The following is a 6,927-nucleotide window of genomic DNA, read 5'->3' as shown; positions in this document are numbered from 1 at the left end:
TAGGAAAATTTTGAATATTTATATATGTATATAAAGATAATAATAATAATATAATAAAATATAAAATAATAGTTGTTCACTAGGAAGTTATTTTATAGAATTTTTTGAAAATTTTAAGGAAATTCTTGAGGTTAAACAGAGCTCATATGGCATGTTGATAGGGATAAACCTATTAAGCTTTGAGGGGGGCCACTTGGAATGACAATTAAGTAGGAATTAATAGATTCAATTAATCTATGATTAAGATTTTATTATCCGAGTATATATATATATAACTTAAACCTAATTCCTATTCATTACCTCACCCCTCTCAACCCAATTCTCCCCTCTCCTCTTCGTCGACACAACCCACCCCCGTGCCCTAAGCCTCGGCGACCCCCTCGGTGGATGACGCCACAAGGAGCATACTTCAGCGACCTCCCTTCACAGCCGGTGCATCGTCCTGTGGACTAGGGTTCCCATCAGTGATACAAGAAGAGGAAAAGGCAAGTAGATTCCCTTGTAGGTATGTATGCATGTTTCATGTGGTAGGTTTGCAGGAAGATTCAATGGTTGTCCCTGTTTTCTACGTAAGGGTTTGGTTCAATCTCTTGCTCTAGATTTGGGTGATTGTCTTTGGTTTTCAATGATGGTTTTGTTTTCCTATAATAGTTTTGATTTAGTGGAATGGATTTCGAGAGTAAGTTAACTGATTTTGTTTTCTCACCCTGCTTCAAGAGGATTTTTGAATGTTGATTCATTTTGGATGGTGAGGTTCAGTTTTGATGGAATTATGGATTCCTCAAGCTAGATGTAATGCAGTGGATAGACTTTTGGTTTGGTGTGCCATATTTGATTTTTTGTTCTTGAGTTGAGATGATTTCTGGTTTCTGTGGCAGATTTAGATGGTGGGTTTAGTTTGTCGTGTTCTTGTTTTGTGGTAGTTACGATTTTGGTTAGAAATGGGATTGAATGGGAATTTGTGTGAATGAGTTGTCATTCTTTCATTCTATTTTTGGGATAAGATTTTTTGTGAATGCACTGCTCGAAGATCTAATTGATCCCTTTACATATGTTGGTATAAGAACTAGGCATGTTATCTTGTGTGTATGACATCAACCAAGTCATGTTTTAATTGTTTTTTTATGATCCTTTAACTTACTTTTGTTGGCATTTTTGTTGGGGTTTGGATTGGATGTTGTTCTTGCTTTGTTATGGTTTTGGATTCCAGTGCAGAATTGAAGGAGGTGATTGAGATTTGGCTTTGGGTTCTTGACCAGTGATGGTCTCGGGTTCCAGAGCAGTTTTGGTGAAGTGATTGTTTTTTTTCTTCCTCGGGGTTGTGAACTCACTCTTGTAATGGCTTCAGTTTTTAGGGACTGAATTGGTGAGGAGTTTGTTTTGTGTTGTAATCTTTCCTTCATGTGATGTTTTGGCTTCCGAGTAGTTTAGTGAGGTGTAGTAGTTTGTTTCATGTTTTTGTTCATTGTGTTGGTATTTGATTTCTTTGCTGGATTATTTCTTGTGTAATGTGTGAGTGGATTTAATGATGATATGCTTAAGTGTCTTGTTGGCTCAAATTCTGGGTACATATTTTTGTGATTTAGGATTGTGTGTGGTTTAATTAAAAGTTTATGCTTTTTTCTATTACTTCTTTAAGTTAGCTGGATGGTGGATTCACTAATTAAAGTCATATATAGATTCCTTTATGAATGTCATCTTGAGAATCATGTATGTCTATTTTCATGTAATGATATGTAAGAGTTATGCATCCCTAACATGTGATCTAGATGAATATGGGCATAAGTGGTAATAGTACGGGATGGGTGCCCTGGGATGAGTTCTAGGAAGGACCCTTCTAAACATGAATGATAAAGGAATGTAGAATGATTATGGTTAGATGATTTATGTCTCCCAAAGAGGTACCTTTAGAGTTTTGATCATGGACTAAATAAACGGACTCAAATGATGGTTACCACTAATTTTCCTTAAGTACATGTTTATTAGGCCATACCTATGAATTTTTTCTTTTTTCATATTATTATGATCATACCCTATGTTCTCCCATCTTTTTTCTGTTAAGCTAACATCATGTTTTCATTCATTTATAGTAAACTTTTCACTCCAAGTCTTTATTGATGTCATATACCTGCTAGCGGATTATACTTGCTGGGTTTGTGGACTCATCCGTTTGTAGGTGAGGAAGATGTCATCCCGAATGTGACAGGGGACACGGAGGCAGAGTAGCTAAGGAGATGAGGTTAAATGCATCATACATTGTCCAGGGGCTCTAAGTGTTTATTGTTATCCTTTTTCTTTAGATTTGTTATGTTAGTATGAGATGAAGACTACTTGTTGACTTGCATTGGTAGGAGTTCACAAATGTCTTTGGGAAATAATATGTTTTCTTATTATCTCTTTTACCTTTGAAATTTTAGACAAATATAAGATGCAAAAATGTTTCCTTTCCACATGGGGTTTATGGTTTAATTTTAGTAAATCACCTGCCAGTGTATTAACGATATTGTATGGTTCAGTCATGGGTAAATAGTTAGGGTCTTTTCATATTTTGAAGTTGAGCTCCTTTGATGATGAGTATTTTACTTGTTAAAATTTAGGGGTTCGACTTTCATCTTCTTCTTCTTTCTCTAACTCTTGCTTCTTCTGGATGTTAGTTTAATGAAGAGTGACTTTGCATTGATACCACTTATTAGAGAGTTAGAGGGAGGGGTGAATAGTTTTGTTTGTTTCTTTGAACTTGATTTGCAGCGAAAAACCTGAAGCAATTCTAACATCTTTATTTTTACTTGGTCTCCACCTCCTTAAGGTGACTAATCCAAGGGTCCAACTCTTACGATCTCATACACTATGAAATTCTTCTTTCTTGGAAACTTTTCAAAGGTGGAGAAGTGTGATACAAGCTCGAAACAAGAATACAATAAGAACAAGGAAGTAAATACATAATACAATGAAAACCTTGCTTACTTTATCTCTTGTTGCTTAGAAATACCTCTTGTTGACTGAAAATTACAGTAGCACTTCATCTCAGAATCACCAAGAACTGGCATGAACAATTGTGCTTCAAATCTCCTAAAAATTCCTTTTCTATGGTTGCTTTAATGCCTCCTAATCAATTAGGCTTACCCCTAATAGATTGTCATGTCATCTCGACTATTTAAAACATGTAGAATAATTTTTTTTTATTTAGTTAATTGATTGGTGAGTCATACCAATCGATTTAGCAGTTTCTAATTGATTGCTCAATCAATTCAAAAGCTTTCTATTCTCATGAGAATCTCTCAATCAATTACAACATCTACTATTCTCTCCTGAACATGCTTCAATTGATTACCCTAATCTATTAGTGAAGCCTAAATCAACTATCCCAATTGATTCCAAGCCCTTTTATTCTCATGCAAAAACACCACCCTTAGTTGATTGTCCTAATCAATTAACATAAGGCTTAATTGATTAACTAATCAATTTAGAGTCTTACCGTGTTTCATGAAAACCTCCCAATCGATCAGCCTATTAGCCTAATCAATTAGAACAAGTTCCAATCGATTGGGAAATCTACCTAATCAATTAGACTTGGGATAATCGATTGAGCTAATCGATTGCTTAACCCTAAACTTTGAAATCGAGTTTAGGGTTACTTTGCCCAACTCTAAAGTCACCTGTAACTCATTGGGACTTTTTGTTGTCTAGTATCCAGTCATCCTTGACCTACTATGGCTTCTTCACTAAGTGTTTGGTGAACTTTTTATCCACTTGGACTTTTCATCTCATGTCAACTCCCATTGGACTTCTGATCACTAAGTGTTCGGTCAACTTTTGACTCACTTAGACTTTTCCCTTGCCTAGCCCCCCTAGAACTTCCATTACTTAGTTCCCAACTACGTCTTTACTGCCTAGCCCAGTTAGAAATTTCACTACTTAGCTTCACTCATTAGGACTATTCTATTGCCTAACCTCCAATTAAGATTTCCCATTGCATAACTTCCAATTAAGATTTTCCTAGACAAGTATTTGATTCTCTCTTGACCTACTTGATTTCTCTCTCACATATTATCAAATATCAAAACTCAAGCTCAAGCCAAGTCAAGCTTAGTCTAACTAGTCAACCTTGACCCAAGGACGATTATACCAACAAAGACAAGTAAAATCTATTTTTTAAATTTATTTTGTATCCAAGTCTTAAAATATTGTATACATCTCTTTGAGATCCAAGTATCATATCAAGGTACTTGGTTCTTAAATTGAATCTTTCCAATGTCATCTTGAATCTCTCAACTTCATTTTTCAATATGGAATTCTCTTCATTAAGTTTTGTAACTTGATTTAAGTTTCCAGTTTGAACATTGTTAATTGAGAGATCCAAGTTAACTTGTTCTATAAGGTCTTGATTTTCCTTAAGAATCAATTTAACTTGTTCCTTAAGATTTAATTAATTTTTTTATTTAAACATGCTATAATTTTAAAGAATGTAATTTCTAGGTTAGAGTTTACCTTGTTTGGGTCTTCTGAACCGAATACAGATCCATGGCTAGACCCATTATTGGACTTGGATTCGTCTTCTTGACTTGATTCTACCTCAGACTCGAACTCAGGTTCACTTACTTGCTCCTTCACCATTAGTGCCTTGAGACTTGTTTGCATTGGTTCCTCTATGTCTGAATCTTTCAATGAAGACTCGTCCCAAGTTACCTTCAGCGCCTTCTTCTCTCTTGACTTCTTGGTTTTTGCTTCTTTCAGACTTGAACATTCATACTTGAAGTGTCCGTTTTTGCCACATCCATAGCATGTAATTTCGGATATGCCCTTTCTTAGCATGAGCTACACCATCTTCTTTAGATCTCATTTGGTGAACTTTTTTTTCCTTCTAGTGAGCATATTCCGGACCATGTTTACTAGTTGATCTTCTCCATTCGAGTCCAACTCCAACTCATCCTCCTCGTTTGAACTTGCAATAAGAGCTTTACCATTCTCACTTGAATTGAGTTAGATTGCCCATGTAGTTCTAATTCACAAAAAAGTTCAACTAATTTAATTTTAGATAGATCCCTCGAGACTTTATAGGCATCTACTATAGATGCCCACAATACGTTTCAAGGGAAAGATTAGGCACGTAGCTGATCACATCTCGGTTTTCAAGTTGGTGGTCGATGAGATGGAGTCCGTTTAGGATGTCTTTGATTCTTTCATGTAATTAGATTGTGGTTTCTCCATCCTGTATTTTAATATAAATAATTGATTAAGTAGCAAGTCACATTTGTTTACCTTCGAATCGTTGATTCCTTTGGGCAACTTGATTAGACGATCCCATAGTTCCTTAGCATTCTCGAATGGATTGACTCAGTTGAGTTATTCTTTTGTTAGACCGCATTGGAGGGTGTTGAGTTCCTTCGAGTTAACTTAGGCCTTCTTAATCATTTCGGGGTCTCATTTTTCTATGCTAGGAGCTCACCAACTGCATCTACCAGATATTTGTATCCTTTACAGATATTGAACCATGTCTCAATGTTCATTTTCAGGATGACCTTCATTCTTTTGTTTCAATATGAAAAATCATTTCCGTTGAAGAGTAGTTGTTGAACAGCGTTGTATCCTTCATTCATAGACATCTTGCAAACACAATTGTAAGAGCAATTTTCATGACTTTTTACGGGCTTGGGTAAGTAGTGTTTATGAAAAAAATTCAATTAAGTGCTTGAACTAAAATTAAAGAAAACTAAAAAAAAAGTACTCTATTCAATGGTTGCACTGAATTAGAGCGCACTTGACTCTGATACCACTTGTAGGATCATTTTGTTGGTGCAGGAAGCATCCAACGATTGAACATATGTTTTGATTATGCCAAAGGATTCAAGGTTAAGATATTTTGTTATCTGATATGTTGAATGAGCTTTGCAGGAAAGACCTAAGGTTTCTTAGGCAAAAGTCCTAGCTGCGGTTAGACAAGTGAAAAATCCTAAGGGGCAGTAACCCTAGGTCCTAAGAGGTGGTAACCCTAGGCGAAAAGTCTTGGCAGGTCGAAGCTTCGGGCATAAATCCTAGGGTGTGGTAACCCTAGGTTGAAATCCTGGTGTCGCGAACTAGGTGGAAGTCTGGACGGGTCGTGGATCGGACGTCCAGCATGAAGATCAGAAGCATCGGACGCTGAGCAAAAGTCTAGTCGGTCTGGAGGATCGAACTGGCAAAAGGTAACTTCTCCTGAGTGGGGTAGGTGAGGATGCATTCCCTGAAAGAGGGAACAGTAGGCGTTGGTTCGACTTAGGGTTTTCGATCAGAAATCTGAAGTCAGAACTGGATAGTCCGAAAATTGTCAAACTTTTATTTATATATATTCTGTTATGTTCTAACTCTATTTTGCAGGAGACTAACATTTTGTGCAGGGGTAGAATTGATCGGGATCGGTCGACCGAACCCCCAAGCCGCATATTAGATTTCTAGCGAGTGGACAGGGCTCGACCATGGGATCGATCGACCAAACCTAGTTATCAATCGATCAAACCGGAGATAGGGGTTGACCAGATCGAAACGGAGCGAGTGAATTGGGCGGATCAGATGGAAGGAGACCATCTGATCGGTTGACCGAACGCGGGGATCGGTCGACCAATCCGCTTCGGGTCAAACATGATCCCGAGTTTCGAGGATCTGGATCAGATCTGTAAAGGCTATAAAAGGAGTCTCGAGCTGCAGCTTCCAAAGACAACGAAAGACAGAATTCAAGCGATCCTTTAAAGCTGTGCACTGCTCCGAATCACTTCGACACTATGATGATTGATGACTAGCTTCTTCATCTTTTTGTATTGTTGGTATAAATTCTTTTATACTCTAAAGTTGTAAAAAGATTTATGGATTGATAGTGATTGCCCACCGAAAGCGATCAACGATCGCGGGCCTTGGAGTAGGAGTCACCTAAGGCTCCGAACTAAGTAAAAAAAT

The 6,927-nt window shown here is 37.1% G+C and overlaps 1 long non-coding RNA gene across 1 annotated transcript; it reads left to right on the top strand.

The window, feature by feature from the left end:
- Positions 1–304: 304 nt before the first annotated feature.
- Positions 305–2,402, top strand: LOC122026849. Its single transcript, XR_006124181.1, has 2 exons — positions 305–505; positions 2,177–2,402. It is a non-coding gene; the product is annotated as an uncharacterized LOC122026849 (long non-coding RNA).
- Positions 2,403–6,927: the final 4,525 nt, after the last annotated feature.

The sequence above is a fragment of the Zingiber officinale genome, chromosome 1A, assembly GCF_018446385.1.
Source record: "Zingiber officinale cultivar Zhangliang chromosome 1A, Zo_v1.1, whole genome shotgun sequence".
NCBI lineage: Eukaryota > Viridiplantae > Streptophyta > Magnoliopsida > Zingiberales > Zingiberaceae > Zingiber > Zingiber officinale.
This window is presented reverse-complemented; position numbering and strand designations above follow the sequence as displayed.